Below are 20,169 nucleotides of genomic sequence, written 5' to 3'. Positions count from 1 at the left end.
CCACCCCCATTTTTAAGTTCTCTTCCAACCAAACTGTTTTGTGATTCTTATTCTAAGGAGGATACAGGATAACGGGGATGCTGTGAGAAATTTTATTTCCACAAATAGGCACAGCTGTTGGATAAAGAACAGACAGCTTTAATTTAACAGATAACCTCCTAGATCTAAAAAAATATTGATGGGGCCTTACCAGTGTGAATATAAGACTATTCTAAAATGGTTCCAAAATCACAATCACAGCCCACGAGAGGGTGCTGGTACCCTGCAGAAACCTGCACTGAATTCAAGTTACACAGAGCACAGCTACGCAACACAACCCAATAGATGCACATCTCGGGTCTTAAACTGGTTTGGTCAAAAAGGAATCTGACACAATATTTAAAGTCCACAAACTAGCATATTGCATCAATTCATCCCAGCTTATTTTTTTTAAAGACATTTCAATTTCCCAACACTTCATGCTGGTATCTTCCAATAAAAATAAAAAGATTAATGCAAATACTACATTGGTCTTAGCATAAAGCAGGAAAAATGCCCAGATGACTCAGTTCAGAGTCAAAGTCCCAACCTAGTGTTCCCATATCCACAATAAAAACTTCCAAACTCTTGGAATACAAGCTATAAATTAGGTGTGATGTGAAAATCTCGTATTTGTGGCAAAAGCCACCAAAAACGTGTTTTAAAAACAAGCTTTTGACAATTCTCTTCTTACGTGAGCATTGCTTAAAGTTATAATTAATGCTGAGAAAACACACTGCTAATAGTTTTTATCTCAGTATATCATTGAGTTACTTTATATTTCATATTATCTTCCTTATACACGACATTACTCCAGTCAATAATTCTCTAACAAACTAAAAACAATCCATGAAAATTTAGACTTTTAAGTTTACCACTGAGTACCAAAAATCCTTACATATTGACAGCTGCAGTGAGTTTTACAGAGAAAGAACCAGCCAGGATTCAAAACTAGGGAAAAAAAGCTTATTTTAGTAATTATTTTTGTTATACTATGAGCAATAAAGACAGGTGGAGGAAAAACTGAGACTTGTAACACCTTAAACCAGTAAAAATTCTAAATAGCAAAGAAAGGAAAATAACACTATGTTACAAAAGCCAGGAACAAACCTCTGATCTTCAGCATGTCCTACCTGGCTCTGCCCAGTGGCAAATGAGTATTTTGGGGCTTGTTCAAGTCATGACATGCTTCCCCAACACCTTCTGCAGGGAGAGCCTGCCAGAAAGGGCTCCTCTAGGAGCTCAGCACTTAGCCACAACATCTCCATATTGTTACCTTCCAAAAAATTCAATTAACCAGTTCTTTGTCCCTTACATGTCACTTAAATTATTTGAGTTAATTTACCCTAAAAAGTTCAGAAACATGCCCATGATTTCTCCCTGGGCAGCAAAGGATACTTAAAAATCATCACATGTTGGCCATTTAGGAATACCTTCAAATACTAACTTTTTAAAGACTAGCTGAAAATGTTTCAAGGCAATGACAATCAAAACAGACATCTGAGGTACCACCTCAAGACATAAACCTGCAAAAATCACCCAAACACCAAGGCAACAACCTGGAGGCACTCAGCACCAGTACTACAGTCAGGATAATAAACCACCACTTCCAATCTTGCATATTTACTTTCCTATTTATTTTACTTCTCTCGTGTTGAAAAAGGAAAGTAATCTGTTGAGGCATCTCAACTGCTGGTGCATGACATAAACCACATATATGTTAAATCCAGTGTTGAACAGTTTGGGTTGGAAGGGACCTTACAGCTCACCTCAATCCAATCCCTGCCATAGTCCAGGACACTTCAAGCCCCATCCAACCTGGTCTTGAACACTTCCAGGGACTGGGCAGCCACAGCTTCTCTGGGAAACCTGTGCCAGGGCCTCAGCACCCTCACAGGGAAGAATTCCTTCCTAACACCTCATCTAAATCTCTCCTCTCTTAGTTTAAAACCATTCCCCCTTGCCCTATCACTATCCGCCTGTATAAAAGTCACTCACGGAATGTGAGGAAGAGGTGCCTTCAAGCAAGACTTTGTTCCTGATCCCAGAAAACAATACTGTGAGCCTCCAGTAAAAGATAAGAGTTTAAGAAGCGTTTGGACAGTGCTCTCAGGCACATGGTGGGATTCTTGCGGTGTCCTGCACAGGGCCAGGACTTGGACTCAAGGATCCTTGCGGGTCCCTTCCAAGGCAAGATATTCTGTGATTCTGTGACATGACATGTTTTTTCATACACCAAGTCATGAGTCTCTGCCATAAACTATAAACACAGTTCAACAGCACAACTACAGAACTGAGTTTTCCTCTGAAAACATTTTCCACCTAAATACAATGAAACAATTTGACATCTATGATGTACTTACTTCAGTTTATCAGTCTGAATTAAAGATATAATAGCCCAAACCCAACCCCCATTCCCTACAGCCCTTTTGAACTGCTCATTTAAAATTCTGAAGTAAATTAAGAAAGACTAGCAAGTGAGCACCACAATGAAAAAAAAAGTTTAGGAAAAAAAGGATATATATGTTGCAATCGGAAAAAGAAGTACAGTTTATACATGATACAAGCTGTCAAGTGCTTCTCCTTCCCTTGATATAAAACAAACTCTTTTTGAACTTACAGGTACTTTTTATACACAAGACACTGAAACAAAAGTTCACTGACACTTCAAAAGCTATGAAAATTCAGCAGCTATTAAGCAACAGGAATCCATGGATATAAAAAAAAGAGAATGCTACTCCATCAAGTAATATCCAAGCTTTTACTGCAGGTATCAAACAAAAGTATGTTCATCATTTATTCTAGAACACCCAATTATTCAAAAACTGTTCAGCAAGAAACACAGTAAATTATTTCTCAAACACTGTCTCACCAGAAATGGTTTCACATATTCCCATTGTATCAGCAAGAAACTCTTCACTTCTAACTTTTAATTTTCCCATTTCCTATGTTTGAAAACTTATGTTCACTGCTCTGCTGGTACATTTGGCATCCCAAAGCCTCAATACAAAATTTTGATACTGAAACAATATCATTTCAAAATCAAAGGTTTTAATGCCACACCTTCTTACAGGATCATCCCATGATGATAACTGGAGTTATCAGATGATAACTGATAAGAGCAGTTACCTTAGAAGAGAACGTGATTGAAGCCAAAGGAATTATTCACATGAGTAAAATTACCGTAAATGTCTTCAGAGGAACTTAGGCTTTAATCTTGTTGTTGATTTCACTACAGCTAGTGTTTAAACATTTACATTACTCATTTAGCTGCTTTAAACATTAGTCAAACTAAAATAGTCCAACAGTGCAACCTCCAGACTAAGCAGCAGCTTTTAAAAGGCAACAGAATTCAAGAAAACTGTTTTAATTTCTCCATTTGGTATTAGTACTTTTTAGACAACAGCTAAAAAAGAAAAAAAAAGTTACTTTTTACTACAGACAAATTGTGGACAAGAATTTAGGCTACAGGAGCAGCAGAGACAGGACAACCCACCCATCCCACCACACTGACCAATTCTGACACTGGGAAATGCCCCACTTTGGAGCAGACGTTTCTGCACCTACTGTTAAAACTGCTGAAAGCCCTTCTCAATGCTATGGTGACCAACCAGGGTTTTCAGGTTAACACATTCTAAAAAAATACCTGTAAAACTTCCTTCAAACTTGTTCTACAGATGTGCAGCACGTACTAGAGGAATGCAAATCTTTCTTCCTTTGAATAGCAGCAATATTTTCCAGCCTTCACAACAAGGCAGACTTAATTATTTTCAGTCTTACTCCCACCCTGGGGCAAAGATTAGATGCATGTCAACACTTTGTACTTAGCATTAGTCTTCAGAAAAAAGCCTCAGAAATCAATGTTTAATAAAAGATGCCAAATAATTATCACTCAGTTTAAGTGTTCAAAACCATGAGATTATGTTGTGCATTAAGGACATGTGAGTATCTTCTCTGGCTGTTACCATGGGAATTCACTCTCCACAGTCCTTAAATAAAGTTTATTGCTTCAGGAGTGCCAGAACAAGGCACTTTATTCCCAGACCTCTGCTTTCAAAGACAGGCTGGGACAGCTGTGCCACTGCCAGCAGCCTCCTGGTGTAACAATAGATTACTGACAAAGCTGGGAGACAGACTGAGAATTAGCAAAGGTGGGATGAAGTGCCCATACTAAGCCATGCCTGCAGTGATACACCCTTCACTGGGAGCTCCCAGATCATGTCTGCAGCCTCAAAGAACCAATGTGATTTATTCCTGGATTTAACAGCAGAACACAGAGAGGCCAAGTGTTACATCTCAGCACCTGACAAAAGACAAGTGACATGATGGAGATTTAAACCACCCCTCCTGTTGACAAGATCCAAAAGGCAAAGACATACCCACACACAAATCACTGCAGGAAAAAGCATCTTACGCAGCCCAGACAACAAATTTCTTCAATTTTCTTGATGAGAGGCAATTTGATTGCAGTTTATTACCCCAAGATGAAGATAAAACAGTAGAAGAGGGATCTGCAACTTCAGTAAAAAGAGTTCACCGAGGTAAAATGCACATGCTGGAAACAGGGCTTAACACAGTCACTGTTTGTGCACATTTCAGTCTCAGAATGGTTTGGGTTGGAGGGGACCTTAAAAGACCATCTTGTTCCAACCCCTGACCTGAAGGGGACATCCTGCAGGATAGAGACACCTTCCACCAGACCAGGTTGCTCCAAGCTCTGTCCAGTGTGGCCTTGGACACTTCCAGGGATGGGGCAGCTACAGCTTCTCTGGGCAACCTGTGCCAGGACCTCACCACCCTCACAGGGAAGAATTTCTTCCCAATATCCCATCTAATGTTGCCCTTTGTCAGTAGGAAGCCATTCCCATTTCTCCTTCCCTCCAGGCCCCTGCCTGAAGTCCCTCTCCAGTTTTCTTAGAGCCCCTACAGGCACTGGAAGGGCCTCTAAGGTCTCCCCAGAGTCTCCTCTTCTCCAGGCTGAACACCCCAGCTCTCCCAGCCAGAGAGGGACCCCAGCCCTTGGAGCATCTTCAAGGCCTCCTCTAGACCCACTCTAACAGGCCCGTGTCTTTCTTGTGCTGAGGACCCCAAACCTGGACACAGTACCCCAGGTGGAGTCTCATGAGGGCAGAGGGGGAATTCCAGGCCTATCCTTTGACATGAATCCCAAAGCCAACCATTCTCCATCAGCCTGCAGCTCACCAATAGCTTCCCCCATGGGAGATACAGCACAAACGGCATGTGCTGTGCACAAAATACCAGAAAGCACAAACTACACCAGAGGAACAAAAATCATGGATTGCACATGTGCACCCAAAGCCAGGGCACCCACTAACAGCCTTTTTACCAGGCTTAATATTATTTTTAAAATATATGTTATGCATGTAACATGGAAGAGTTTTAGAGCTCTTTAGTCCTTTAGCTTTAACTTGCACCTTACAGGAACTCCGGGGACAGTTAGAAGAAACCTGTGAAAGAAACCTGATTCATACTGTTTTCCAAACAAAAGATTGGGTTAGCTGGAAAACATGTTTCCAGGCCAGTTGTTTTCTTGCTGCTTCTCTATGTATGATATTAATTTTGTGCTCTGGGCAGAGCTGGAGACCACAGAGGAGCGATGCAGGGATAGGACTAGACCACAGCATGGAGTCTGGACATATGGTGGCTCTCACCCCACCACAGCAGCCAAGGAAAAGACACCAAGTGCCCCAGTGCAGCAGGGAGCCAAAAAAACAGTGCCTGCATCTTAAAGTGAGTTTTCTTCCCCAAAGAGTCCTACTCTCAGGCTGTCCCAGAGAGGGAGGGAGCATAGCAGCAGCAAGCTAAACTAGAAGCATCCCATACTTGTGACTCAAGCCTCACTGAAAGTCTGCATTTCCATAGTGGAGACTTCCAGGATTTTGACATCTGTGTCTCATCTCTGCAATGTTTTACGAAGAACAAGCTGCTGGACTTCTAAGAATATGAAAGTGTTACATTTCACTTTTACAGTCACATTTCTGCTTTTCTCCTACTAAAATATGAGCAGATTTGAAGAACTTCAAGCTAACTTTTGATGCACCTTGACTTCCCGCCAGTCTTCTGAGATCCTGGAAGCCTTCCTCAGGATCTTGAATGCAACTGGCTGTCAAGGATCTCTCTAACAAAAGACTGACTTAAACTGTCCCTTCCACAGCAGTTCCTTGTGTTACTCAGTATCAAGTTACTTTATGCTAAAAAAAAAAGGCAAAAAAAAACCAAACAAACCACCACATAAAGAAAAAAACAAACAACAACCAAAAAACCCCACACAAAAACAAACCCACACCACCAATCACACTTACGCTGTAAAATCTGAGTGCCTTCACCACTCAGGTGTGTGGGCAGAGTGTATGCCATCACAGATTATTAGACATTTTTTAGCCATGTTGTGCAGAAATGGCACTTAACCACCTTCATACTCAAGAAGCTGTAATACATCCCAGAGTTTAACATGGCAAGCAAGGGAAACACCCAGAAGATTTTGGATAGGGCAGGAGGAGAGCGGGAGAGAGGGAAGATGCTGGCATGACCAGGCACACGTTAGGACCCGTGGTCTGCGTTACTTGCACATAGAATCATAGAATCACTAAAGTTGGAAAATACCTCTAAGATCATCAAGTCCAGCTGTTAAGACAGGACCTCCATGTTCACAACTGAATCATGTTCCCAGGTGCCACATCTACAAGCCTTTTGAACACTTCCAGGGATGGTGATTTCACCACTGCCCTGGGCAGCCTGTGCCAGTGCCTGGCCACTCCTGCAGTGAAGAAATTTGTCCTACTAGTCAATCTAAATGTGCTCTGGCACAACTTGAGGCCATTTCCTCTGGTCCCGTCACTTGTTGTCTGAGAGATCTATCCCTACCTGGCTACAACCTACTGTGAGGGAGTTGTAGGGAGCAATAAGGTCCCCCTTGAACAAAAAACCACATCAGAGGGCAACTGGACCAAAACTTGTGAATGTATCAAAACAGTGACTCAAGACCAAATCAAACAGTTTTGATGTATTCCCCCCTCAAGGGCTGAGATCTTGGGAGGTAACTCATACATTTACTGAAAATTAAAATTATTAAATAGCTTTTCAGATAACCTAACATAATTTGTTGAGTATTAAAGTTGTTCCTGATAGCCAAAGAAAACAAGACAAATGAGAGTTGAAATACTTACACCTGTTTTATCTACTAGGTTATTTACACAAAGTAACCCCAAAGAATCTCCCAGCAAGACAAATCTGAAACTCTTTAGAGAGGAAGAATTAATAAGTGATGAAAATTCCAGATCAAGACTTCCCAGACTGGTTTGGGTTGGAAGGGATCTTAGAGCTCATTTCATTCCAAATCCTGCCATGAGCAGGGACACCTTCAACTATCCCAGGTTGCTCCAAACCCTGTCCAACCTGGCCTTGAAAACTTCCAGGGATGGGGCAGCCACAGCTGCTCTGGGCAACAGAATTCCTGTGCATACAGGACCCTGCCCAACTTTGCTACCTCCTGCAAATCAGCATCACATCAAAGTAGAAGGCAAACAGAGAAGGACTACAGGGTGATACATGGCAGAGGGAGCATGAGAGAAGTACCCTAAAGAGCTGCTCAGTCTGGAATCAGAGTCTGACTGTACAAATACAGGAGGGAAAGGGAAAAACGGAAACAATTATCAGTCCTGGGAGGGAGCACTTGTCTTGGGGTGACCTTATGATAGGTATCCCATATCGTTGCCCTATGCCCAGAAATTAATTCTTGTGCCTTTCTATGCCTTTAAACTGAGCCTGAGAGGGGGAAGGAAAACTGAGCAAAACTTTCTCAAAGCAGTTTGCAGCTTGTTCAAGGTCACATAGAGATAGGGACTTTTTTTTCAGCTGCGGCAGGAGAGGGAGGAAGCACCTGGCTTGCTGCTTTCCAGTCAGCTTTTGGCCAGTTGTTCAGTTTCTTTTTTTCTCCAGAGAGAGACTGAAAGTTGAACTTTGCTTTTCCTTCCCTGGAATTTTGTATTTTCTCCCTTTTCTGCTGGACTGCTTCAACCTCAGAGCACATCGGGAGGACTTTCCACCGGGCACAGAGGGCCTGGCCCTGGGCCAAGCCCCAGCTCTGAGGAGACCAAAGGGAGGACTCTAACACTTTTTCCCAGGTTTTTTCTCCACAGTGAGATTTTATTATTTAGCATTATTTTCCTTTTCCCATGTGTTTGGTAAATAAATAGTTTTATCTTCTTCACTTTCCTTCGAGGAAAATTTATTTTTCCCAAACCTGGTGGGGGGAAGGGTGGTTGTGCCTTCTCTCAGAGGATGTATTTCTAAATTTGGCCAAACCGGTATAGCACTGTACAGAATCAAAGGCAAGAAACAGTCTATGCTTTTCAGGTAGAATTGATACATGCTGCAAATGTCATCAGAGCAAGTATACTGGATTAGCCCCAAGCACATCTATTCCTCTACAGCCTTCCAGAAAGCATATCCGGGTAGTCCCAGGAGAAGGGCAGAGCTGCCAGCCTTCCATGTGTGCCACAGGCAGGCAGCAACAAGGCAGCATCCACCACCAACCAGCCATGAGCTGTGGAGGAAGGATGAAAAATCCAAGGGATACCAGCCTTCACCTAGGACATGGGGCACTTGCCTGTGATTTTGCTGGAGACCAGAGATTTGTGTCTTCCCTACTCGGTTGTGTTTCCACTCCAAGCAAAAGTGGAGCCATCCAAGATGCCTGTTGCCACCCACACCCCCCCCCCCCCAATCTCATGTGGTACACACATACCTGGACCATCCCCACATCCTTCCCCTGTCTCTGCTGCTCTCAACACCTACAGTAGCACATGCATAAGGTCCAGGGATGACCCCACCAGAGGTCCCCAAGATTTTAAAAACAGCAGCAGATCACCAAGGAGACCAGCACCTGCTTCTGCACAGACTGTGGTACACCTGCTCCAGGCAAGAGGATGGAAAATCCCCGTTCCCCTGGCACACCAACCTAGGGGAGCAAATAACTAAAGACATAACATTTCCTTCAGGTTCCATACAACAAAACTACTGAGAGAAAGAGCCATTTGATGCCATCAAGACTACTTAAGACATCTCAGCCATGGAAGCAAAGAGTTTATCAGTTCATATGCCAAAAAAACCCCATGTTGAGTGGAATTTGGATTATGAACCTACTTTAGTGACCTTTTACTGTAGCTATTTTTAGACTGAAGTTTTTATTCTGGACAAAGTACTGAAGATAAAATATTATACGTATGCATGTAGTTTTAACATATGCACATACCGCATGAATTTTCTGTGAAGAAGCAGATACTGATTCAGAAATATAGGGAGTTGGCTGTTCTCTCAAGGATAACCTATGCACTGTGAACATGCACTATACAAGAAACCAAGACTTAGCTCTGGGAGGTAAAATCTTCCAATAACATCAGCAGCCTTCTAAGATAGATCCAAAAGTCATTTATTCAAAACTACCCCACTGCACACACATTAAAGTAGCATTCACTAGCAATGCTGCTAGGACAACTGCTGGAGCAAGAAGTGTTTGTATGCATTTTAAGTACCACTGGATGTAAAAATACCCATTAATACAATTTTTGTATTATTTTGTATTTTTACAATTTATGTCCAGTTTGGACTACAGCAACACACCAAACCTAGGCAAGAAAACACTAGAAGACAGCAAGGAAGGTCTGTGACCCAGGGAGATGCACAAATACCCAAGCCAAAGCCATAAGTAAAGCTGAGGAGCTTTGCTACACTGAACGCTACCAGGAGAAAAATTCCTTTCCCTACTTTCTACCACTGCACTCTAAAAGCTGTGACCTTCAAAACACTGGGGTTTTTTTCTTTAGCATTAAAATCAGCCTGCTTCAGCTAAGCTGTCCTACAGATCAGGTGATACTCTGGCAAGAGAGTAACAGTCAATAGCCATATTCCTCCACAGAGCTTTTATTACAGTAATCAAATGTTGTACTTCTAGTCCCTTCCATATTCACTGAAAGCCATCAAGAGCAGCTAGGTAGAAAATGTTCTCACAGCTATCAGGGAACCTCATTCAAGTCTGGAAAGCAAACTTTAAAAGAAAGCAAACCTATTGAACAAAGGACTGAGGAAAGAACATACTGAAAGGAGAACAAGCCACAGCTCTACTTGGGGTTGTCCTGTGCAGGGCCAGGAGTTGGACTCAATAATCCTTCTGGGTCCCTTCCAACACTGGATATTCTGTGAACCCTGAACTTGAAAAAGGCTTCTGCTAAAAGCCAGCAAGGGCATCACAGATGCTGAGAGAAGCTGTGGGTGTTCATATCTGGTCTGGGCAAACTGGCCTCAAAAGGGTCGGGGCTCACCTTCAGCTGAGCTGCTGACTGAAACCTGACTGAAGCCTGCATGAAGAGCTTCTGTCTGGGTTCTGTCTGAGAAAAAGCACATGAGGAGGCCAAAGGAGATGGAAAATAAGCAGTGGCGTTGGGAATACTGTCCAGTAGTGCTGGGTATTATCTGGGCTGCAAAAAAAAAAAAAAGCCAGCTAGCCATCATGATCTGAAACGCAGCGATAAGAGAAGGACAAGCTTAAAAAAACTATGGAGTTAAAGGAACATTAGCCATATTTAAGCTGTATTTATTGAAGCTGTTCATATATAATATATCTATTATCTACACTAATATTAAAAAAATCTATAAAATATAATTTATATAATGTTTTATATAACTGGGATGTGCCAGGACCAGGAGGGCAGGACGAGCCTCCCTCCCTCCCGCCGGCAGCAAGCACCCGCAGCCCGGCGGCCCCAGCCCCACTCGGTACCACGGAGAGCTCCCTCCCTCTCTTCCTCCCTTTCTCCTAAAATGGAAAACCAAAAGTTTGCTACCAAACAGTCGTTTTCCCTTCCAAGTAGGAAAAAAAAAAATCTGAGGAATTTGTACACAGAAGAAGTTCTCTTGACAGCATAGAAGTTATGTGCACAAAGAATGATGCTGCTGTCCAAAAATATGAATAAATTACCATCTTGGCAATAAACACAAACCAAAGCCCAAAAGAAGTATTTCATTTCCAGGCAATTTCATTCACAGATCTTATTAATAGTGAACCTGATTCCTTTAGGAACTCAGGAGCAGCAGAAGGAAAAGCATATAAGAAGATTAGGTTAATACTATATTTAAGCATATGTAAGGACAGTGAACGAAATAGTGATTATTCACTCATTTAATTCAAGAAAAACAACTACTTACTAAGAATAGCTTTCAGGGGATAAGAGAAGATAAACTAGGCTGCACCAGGAAAAAAAAAAACGACAGAGCTACAGTAGTACTCACTATCCCTCATTATCCATATTTGTCAGCACTGAGGTCTGGGGAAATCAACTTTGATATAAAAGCATCAAACAGGGACAAACTACCCAAAGGCTTTCAGACCAATGCACCCTTTCCGCTAGTTGGGAAGCTTTCCCAACTCATTATCATCCTCATGGAAAACAGCAAAGTTCTATTTAACATAACAGATTTTTGCAAGAGTTTCAAAGACAGGAGAAAAAACAGATTTTGTGGATTTGCTGGAAGGACCTGACAGTCCTCGTGAAGTAGAGGGGGAGGGCTACTGGGCTTGAGCTCCCACCAGTTCAAGCATGTATGGTAGCTTATGGAGTGAAGACAGGATTTTGTCCACTATCACAAAAGCTTTTTCTGGAGACTTCACCCCTTTGCCTGTACTTTGCCAGAAGCACAGGCACACATTCCCAACCAGACCTTCCTGCTTTCACTTGCATCAGCTGTGCTTTTCTGTCTCACGTTCTTGAGAGCTGCCAACTCAGCAAATGGTCCTGATTCAGCTCCTAATTAATCAAACTCTGAACACTCATTAGCGATACAAGCACAATCCAATCACAAATTTAGAGGCAGTGGACATGCCCTAGAGCTCATCTCTGCACTCACCCTCCTCTGAAGGGAGCGTGCGCACACTCTCCCACCCCCATCCCAGCTTAAGCACAGAGGTGGAGACATGCAGGACTGTCAAAGAATCATGGAATCATTAAGCCTGGAAAAGACCTCTCAGACCATTGAGTCTAACCAGGTCCACCACTAAACCATGCCCCTATATGCCACATCTACATGTTTTTGTAGAATCAGAAGCATGTTCCCAACTCCAATTAAAATGCTGGTAATACACACCCAACCCACAACTGCCAGGATCACTGGTTTGAGTTAACATTAATTTCCAGCTCCTCTTTGTTATCAAAACACAGTATCACATGACATCAAACTACAGAACACCACTTGGCACTGGTGAGCAGTGGGAGATAAAAAGCATCTGTAAAAATATCACTACAAGAAGGTCTGTATAATACACATTAAATCTCAGGAAAGCCTATCTGCTCTCAGCGTTGGAAGGATGGCTTTGCTGGCTGTAAGAGTGCTTCTAACCAAGAGAGGGGCTGCAGCCCCAGAGAAGACATCAAAGCCACCACAGCTGAGAAAATACAATCGTTGTGCCACACAGATGCTCTGAAAAGCTTACAGGTAAAAAAAAAAATAGGAATATACTCTAGTCTAGCTGGAAAAGATGACTCTGGTTCAATAGAGAATGTGACTGTGCAGTTGCCTGTGGCTCCACACCTGTGAACAACACCCAGACTTTGTGCAGACTCCACAGGCAACAGATCCAAGAGGCTGCAAACCTGCACAGAGTCAGCATCCAAAAGGGGCTGTTCAACCAGCTGACAAGTTTTAGCTACCAAAACTACAAAAATTTAAGGGAGAAAAATGCTATTTGTCTTCCAGATTCAGAAGCTATCACAAAGGAGATCTCTCCCTACTTAATACCCCTTGGTAATTTCCATACTGTGAAAAACACACGTGCTACCAAAGTGCTTTCCGGGTGTAAACTTGACTGCAGGTTATCAGGGTTATAAAAGTGAGTAAGCATCCAACAAAAGAGAAGTTATCTCTTCCTCCTTTGATCTCCCAGTGTGAGCTACTTGCCGGCCTATCAAGAGCAAGCTTTAAAACCTGGGCAGTGGAGAAGGTATATATATAACCCTGGTTCCCTCACAGAGCCACCTTTATTATACAAGTTTCTCCCAAACAAAGCACAGTTAAGTCATCGGCTTATATTAATTCTTCTCATTTTTGAGAGATTTAAATATACCAGCGTGATCCTTTATCTTTAGCTGTGAAAAACACGGCAACTCAAAGGCCAAAAGCAGCATTAAAATGTGTTATCTTAGTCCAGTTTTGATCAGAATGCATTTTTTTCTTCCTATCCTGTGGACCACACTAAGGCTCCATCATCCAGAGGGCTGTAATCTTCCCTCAGACCAAGCCTACAGAGGTATTTTCCTTCAGTATTCTCCCAAGTCTCTGGTAATTTCTGCTGCATAAATTTCATGATCTATGGTCCCGACCTTGGTGTTTATATTATCCCTAACTGGAGTCTTCCTCTAGAGTTGGTCACACTCATTTTCCACCTAATCGTCACATTTTATTAATGAAAACATAGAGCTAATCATGTTTTTTAATTAAAGATCCAACTATGCTCTTACTGGGAGCCATCTAAAGAGCTTTAGAGTTGTTTTATTAAGTACTCAGTATCTGTGCTCAGTATTTGAGGTGAAAAATTAAAAGCTCATTTTGATACAGAATGGCCTCTATAAACAAGGTTCTATAAAATCTGCATGTAAAGAAAGAAGCCAAAGGTATTTTTCCCTTCTAATAGTTTTCCAGCAGACTGTGCACAAATATTAGAGCATAACTAAGCAAGGAAAAAGGCAGTGAAAGCTTAAAGGCTCATTTGCTAATAAAGTTGAAGAGCTCAGTAAATCAACCTAAATCAAAATCAGCTTCATTTTAGACACACAGAACACTTTCAGCAGAAGTCCTACAGAATGGTAAAGGCAGGTATTAACTATCTCTGCAAATCTCAAAACCTACACAGACTAAATGGGAAAAAACCACTCCTAGTTGAGGCTGCCTCACAATTCCCATGCAAAAACTTCATTTTCACATTACATATGACAAATTAAAGAAACTAGTGTTTTGCATACTTGCTTGTTCTCTTTTTGATCAAATTTTAAACAGTTTATCTCTTTCCAGAGTTGATAAGACAAAATTAATAGCAGAAAGGAGGACCCATTGATAAATTGAGTTTGGAACAAAGATAAATTGACATTGGTACAGTACTCACATGTAATTTTACCCAAGACCCATCACAAAATTGTTTATGCAACTTAAAAGTATCATAATAACAAAAGCACCAGGCAGCTAAGTAATCAGAAAGTACCTTCTGCCATGCAGCACCAAACTCACCCCCAACTGAGGAAGATTTCTACTTTAAATTCAAAATATGGTATATTCCTCACGTTTTTTCCAAATGAGGATACTCTTCATCTTACCTAGGTCCAAGAACTCCATTCTGTTAAAATCTCTTTAAAATAAACTAAACCCAAAAATTCCTCTGCAATCTGCTAAGCAGCCCTTCCTTTTGCATCTTTGCCAAAAGCACTCTGCATGAAAAATCCTGACCCCGGTGCTTTCCTAAACCTATAAAAGGACATTATCCCAAACAACTGCAAGAGCCTTTAAGGGGAAATTTAAAACCTTCACTCATCTCCCTCGTGCTTCAGCCCCCAGGGGCAGGGTGAGGGACTGTACCCAAACCTTTGCTTTTCTTCTATCACCTATGATGATGCAAGAGTGCTCGTTAGATCACTCCTCTCCACTTCCACAAAGGAAAACCACGGCTACTCAGGAAAATAAGGACCTACCTTCTACTGGAACTAGTTGTGAAATTTGATTTCGTGTTTCTCTCACTGCCACAGAGATGCTCTGATGTCCAATAATATTTGCACTCCAGCAACAGCTTTTCTTTCAGCAGAGCACTCATCCGAGACTTCCTTCCTCACAGATTCCTGTGCTCACACAACTTCTCAGTACTTACCCGTGACATATCCACCCTCTTGTCAAACCTGATGGACTTTTCAAGGTGTTGACCAATTTCGTTCAAGAGCACTGACAGTGTGATGCCATGCAATGGGAAATCAAGCTTAGAGGCACAGGAAGATGGCCAGAGTTCCCAATAAAGACATTTTTTATGAAGCAATCCTGAGTTAAAAGCACAGACAGCTCTTCTCACTTCAGGAGACAGAACCACAAAGAGACATAACCCTGGAGCATCAGGGAAGACATTTCTCCACAAGAAAAACAAAGCACCCTTCTTCTTCAAGCACATAAATTTAAAAAAATAAGTAAGCTGAAATAAAATGTAAAGAATGAACATAACCCACAAAGACAAAACCATAACACTGTACACAGAAGAAGCTTCTTGACTCGGAGCTCCTTGGCACTTCCACAGATGCTCAGTATCACACAGAAAAAAAAGCTCAGTAACAAGCAACTTCCACCAACACACACAATTAAGAAAAGCAGCCCGACATTCCCAAGCCCCTCTAACCAGGTGATGCTCACAGAGGACAGCTGTGGAATGAGGTTATTCCCCGGCTGTGCTGGCAGCGGGCTGGCCCTGCATTCGAGGGGACAGCACTGAGTCACAGCCCAGGGCAGCCAGCACTGACTCAGCCCTGCACTCCCGCCGGGAACAGAGGCTCAAGGTAACCCCGGCAGCTTTTGTGGAGGTGATGGATTCCCTTGGCATGGGGACACACACACACACACACACCACAGCTGACCCGGAGGCAGAGAACAGAAAAAGATCCCGAATCCCTTTGCAACCAGACATTCTTAAGAGGATGACTCTCCTGAGCACCCTCTGAGCTCAGCTCCCACAGTAGTAGCAGTTACATGGGTTTCTTTGGGGTTTTTTTTACCTTAATGATTACTTAAATGCACACATGTGCTACTGCTTTGGTCAGCTACAGCCCCAAATAGTCACAACTGGCTCCTGCTAGCTCCCAGAGCCTGCTGATGACCTCTTCAAGGACTTAAATTGCAAAAAAACCTTTCTCATACCTACCATACAAGAAACATTCACTAAAAGGATTTTTAAAATGTTAAACAGCAGGAAAGAGAAAAAAACTCAGCCACACTGTCTCCAACTAGGAAATAAACTTGCTTTAAAATGTCATTTCACTTGCTTACATAATCATTTCACCAAGCTCTTTTTTTTTTTTTTGGTCAGGCAGCATTTCTACTATAAAGGTATTTCCTTTAAAACCAAGATACATAAATAACAGCATCCACTAATAAATACAGCCCAAACCCACAGTTTCAATCTTCAGTATTTAAATATAAGCTGAAATCCACACTGCAGCAGCTGGATGGCCTGAATTTCAAATGTGCCAAGCACCTACTGGTTTCAGAAGTTGCAGAAACAGCAGAAGCTCTGGTCTCTCTTCATCAGACCACATTCTCAGGCATCCAAGCAAAGACCCTCAGGGTCCTGCACCCCAACCATTTCAAACACAAGAGGCATCAGCCTAACAAGACACTCACTGCAAGCACCTGTAGACAACCCATTTCAGCCTCACGTGAAACTACCCTGGCACCTAGAAGCACCAACACACTCAACCCAGCCCCTGCAGTCAAGGAAACATTCCCTACAACCACCACTGTCATCCCCAAAACCTCCTCAAGTCACAGGTGACACCTCACAAAAATGATGCTGAGTTGCTGAGAGGGCATGTTACACTCATGGTCTGTCTCACGGCTCTCTCACAGCAGTGTTCGCCATCACCCTGTTCAGCAGGAAGCCCTTGTTCCCGTGCAGGATCTCTGACTGGGCACCTGGGAATAACCAGAGGCAGCAGTCTGCGGTTTGGCAAGTGTAGGCATGAGTTTGCTAAGAAACAGCAGAGCCTGACCTGGTCCCAGTCCCAAACTGTGTCTGAGCTAGTAAGCCCAGCCATTTAGGTTTTTTTCACTTCAACCAAAACATGGGTGGCTTTTAAAAGAGAAGAAAGACCCATTTAGTTATAATAAAAGTACTCCAGAAGACCTTTGTGCTCATAGCAAGCCAGAGGCCTGCCACTGACGGCTTATAGAATTGCATTTCCATTCCCAAAACACATACAGCCTGCAAAAGGGCACTAAACTTCCAACTGAGCAGATAAATCTGGAAAACTGGGGGCAATATCAAAGAAGGGTCTATGAGCACAGTGTGATCAAAGCTATGAGACACTAGTGTTACAAACACTGAGCACAACATCCTCTCTGGTACCTTCTCAGAAAACAACTGCTCACAGAGCAAACACTCCTCCTGGTGAAAAAGATGGCTATTTTTTCTCTCTTGAGCTGAGGAGCCAGTGCTCTTGAACATCAGCAACACAGAGAAGCCTCGGCCAGCATGCTGACTGCTGAAAGCAAACTTCAAAAAGCATGTGCACATGACAGGCTGGGCCAACGCTCATCCGTCATGCTCTGATAAACCACACAGCAAAATGTGAGAAAATTCCTCCTGCCATCCTTGCTCTCAACTCCTGAAAGCAAGAACAGTGCGCTTACACAGCTGCGCCCTGGGAGACTTGGGGAAGGTATCCCAGGAAGGAGCAGCACAGCCAGGATCACACCCAAGCTGCTCAGTCTCTGTCTTGTGGAAAACCATGGACCCAGAGCACAGATAAACAGGGCTCTGCACTGAATTCACAGAGGGCAGTGCCTCAGAGCAGGGATGACACACAGTCACCTGGCAGAGCCCACTGCTAGCCATCTCCATATGAGCATGGATTTCATGGAAAAACCAGGACTGCTCAACCTTTGGCTGCCAGTGGAGCAGTGGGAAGCTCTTCTGTGCAGCTGTGCCAGCCCTGAACAGCGAGGGTTACTGAGCCTTGCCTCTGGTCAGTGCACACAATTACACAGCGCAAGGGCCAAGAAACATAGTTCACTGCAGAAGGAAAAATAAAGTTAGACAGAAGATTTGGCAGAACCCCCAAAGGCATCTATCTTGGACATCCCAAAAGTAACAAGTCATTCAAGATATGACTTGTTTATACTACGAGGCTCATTACAACAGAGGCCTGCCTATTTTTAGAGGTGGATATTGCTACAATTGAGTGCTAGATAAACCCAAACAATTATTTTAAAAGGGTATTCCATCACTAATTATTCTAAACATCTTGTGCGTCCAGGAAGGTTGGCCTGCTGCCACTCTTCAGCATAAAACAGTTCCGAGAACAGGCTACAACTTCACTCTCAGCAGTAACAGAGTAACTCACAGAGCAAGCAGGGTGCCTGTGGGATCCCAACAGCTCCAGTAAGCTCACCACCACTTGGATAAAATAAACAGTAAGAAATGAGACCCTAATCTTGTTTATGCTAAAAAATACATGAAGTTAGTTTTTCTTTTATGTACCACCAAGAAAAGGTGATAAAAATTAAGAAAAAAAAAAGAAAAAAGAGAAAAAAGCCCAGGCCAAGGACCAGCATGCCTGATGGTGGCTCATCCATCAATTCCGTGGTTTCACCAGCCTGAGTGCAGAGTCCTGAATGCTCTGCAGCCCTGCTCTGGCATGACCGGTGCTTCCCTCATCTGAGTCCTGAGAGGTACAAGATGAAGATGGGCAGAGAGCAGGGGTGGCCCAGGCTAGCGGTGCCCCTCCATCACCAGGCATCAGACAGGTGCCCTTAGGAAGTCTTTTGCTTCGGTTTTTTTTAAGCAAACCAGACTTTTAAAAGCGCAGTCACAGAGCTCACGACTGCAGTTTTGTTCCAGCACAACACAAATCGAACCAAATCCCAAAGGAACAACAACGTAACCCACTGGGGGCCACGGCAACAGAGGGAAAAGGGCTTTGGGGGGTTATCAAGCCGGGAAGGAAAGGCGCTGGGATGTGCAGCCGCGTTTCACGCCCGAACTGCTCTCCAAAGACGCGCCGCCTCCCCACTGCAGAGGGCGGGCGGCGGTGCCGGGGGCGGCCGGACCCGGCGACGCCGGAGGAGCACGGCGGCGGCCCGGGGGCACCGGGAGAAGGAGAAGGGCAGGGCAGCCAAGCCCCGCCTCGCGGCAGCGGGTGCCGGGCACAGGGGGTTTCCTGCTCCCCCGGGGCCCCGAGCGGCTGGGGCAGGCGCCGTGCCGGGCGGCCAGTCCCGCTGGGGAGCTGCCTCCGGGTCGGGTGGCCGGGGCCAAACTTCCCGCCGTACCGCCACCCCCCCAAAATGGCCTCGACGCCGCCGCCGCAGCCCCTGCCCGGGTGAGCCCGCCCGGGCGCCCGCCCCCGCCGGGAACGGCCGGGCCCCGCTCCGCACTGCGCCCCCGCACCGGCACCTCCACCGCGGCCCGGCCCGCGCAGCCCCATCGCGCTCAACAGGTACGGAGCGGCCGGACCAGCCGGCACCGGCACCTGCCACCGCGTCAGGACCTGGACAGGTCCCGCGGGGCGCTCCCGCCGCCGCAGCCCGGGTTCACCTCTCCCCGCGCCGCTGCCCGGGCCCCGCCGCCGCCGCTCCGCCATGCGCGGTCCCGGCCAAGCCCCGCCGTCGCCTCGGCCCCGCTGCGCCGTCGCCGCCGCCGCCACGGCTCCGTGCGCGCGCCGCCGCCGACGTACAGGCCGCGCCGGACCCGCCAGCGGCGCGAGCCCCGCGCGCGTGGGGGCGGAGCTGCGGGGAGTGCCCTCGTTCCCATTGGCGGGACCGAGCGCGCGGGGGCGGGGCCTTGGGCCGTCCCGTCATTCCCATTGGCGAGGCTGAGCGCAAGCGGGGGCGGGGCCAAGGGCGCTCGCGCGCTCGCGCGCGGCGGAGACGGCAACGAGAGGCGAGGGGCGGGTCCGGCCGCTCGGGGGAGCCGGCGCTGATTGGGCGAGTGCGGGGCGGGGCCGGCTGGGGGCGGGGCCGAGCTGTGCACGGTTCGCCCCCCCTCGCGCCCTCAGTCCGTCCCTGGCCGGGCCCACCCGGAGCGCCGGGACGCCGACCCGCACCCCCCACACTCGAAGGGGTGCCGGTACCAGCCTCCACAGCTGCCGGGGCATCCGGCACCCCCCGCGGGGCCCAAGGACTGAGCCTCTGCCATTCCAACGTCATCCTGGATGCGGTGTCCGTGTCCGAGTGCATCCCACCATGCCAAGATAAGAAGGCCAGTGTTTTCCAGAAAGCACTGGGAGAGTTCCACCCAAACACCATAAGTTCATCAGTGCTTCCACCATGTCAATGGCCCTTTATGTGTGTTAGGGCTTCAGGGGATTGTAAAAGGATTAAATAACTGCTCTAAAGCTTGGC

General features: G+C 45.2%; 1 protein-coding gene across 13 annotated transcripts in view; it reads right to left on the bottom strand.

Annotated features, from left to right (window-relative positions):
• ADARB1 (adenosine deaminase RNA specific B1) overlaps positions 1-19,434 on the bottom strand; it is a 65,587-nt gene extending 46,153 nt beyond the window's left edge. Inside the window, exons 1-2 of one of the 13 annotated variants that reach the window (XM_069021903.1) lie at positions 19,364-19,431; positions 10,359-10,514 (exon numbers count right to left, since the gene is read on the bottom strand). The gene's annotated coding sequence lies outside the window, so the exon portion shown is untranslated. The other 12 variants (XM_069021909.1, XM_069021901.1, XM_069021902.1 and 9 more) reach the window with 12 other exon arrangements.
• Positions 19,435-20,169: the final 735 nt, after the last annotated feature.

Source organism: Aphelocoma coerulescens, chromosome 7 (genome assembly GCF_041296385.1).
Source record: "Aphelocoma coerulescens isolate FSJ_1873_10779 chromosome 7, UR_Acoe_1.0, whole genome shotgun sequence".
NCBI lineage: Eukaryota > Metazoa > Chordata > Aves > Passeriformes > Corvidae > Aphelocoma > Aphelocoma coerulescens.
The sequence above is the reverse complement of the archived record's forward strand: the minus strand, read 5'-3'. Positions and strand labels throughout refer to the sequence as shown.